Here is a 479-nt window from a genome sequence, read left to right as displayed (position 1 = left end):
CCCCCCCCCCCCCCTTGACAGCGAAATTTGATGGTCGTCTAGCACTCCTTCAAGGTATAAGCTACGTATTGTAAAAAATTGCAGGTCTAGGACCATTCCCCTAAAAGTAGTTTAAAACCGCAGAAGCGGGCCCGAATGGACTTACGGACGGACGGACGGACGGGCGGACAAAACGCAAACAATAGCACATTTGTTTAATTCTTAAAAAATGTGAACTGTGTACCTAAGGATAGGTACCTTTTATTTGGATATTTCAATTCCCGGACAAGTAATGTAAGTAGTCTTCATTTTAGTCTTTTTGTAATAATTGTTTGTGTTTTTGTACCATTTTCCTGTTGTTTGTTAAGATTAAATCGCACTTTTGTAATTTTCACATCAATTTTCCGTGTGTTTCATTCTAACGACTTCATTAATAATTCAACTGTGTTTTTGTTGAATGCTTGCCCAAGGTCCATTTTAATTATTCAACATTTTGAAGT

Source organism: Photinus pyralis, unplaced genomic scaffold (genome assembly GCF_008802855.1).
Source record: "Photinus pyralis isolate 1611_PpyrPB1 unplaced genomic scaffold, Ppyr1.3 Ppyr1.4_LG9, whole genome shotgun sequence".
Classification (NCBI taxonomy): domain Eukaryota; kingdom Metazoa; phylum Arthropoda; class Insecta; order Coleoptera; family Lampyridae; genus Photinus; species Photinus pyralis.
The sequence above is the reverse complement of the archived record's forward strand: the minus strand, read 5'-3'. Positions refer to the sequence as shown.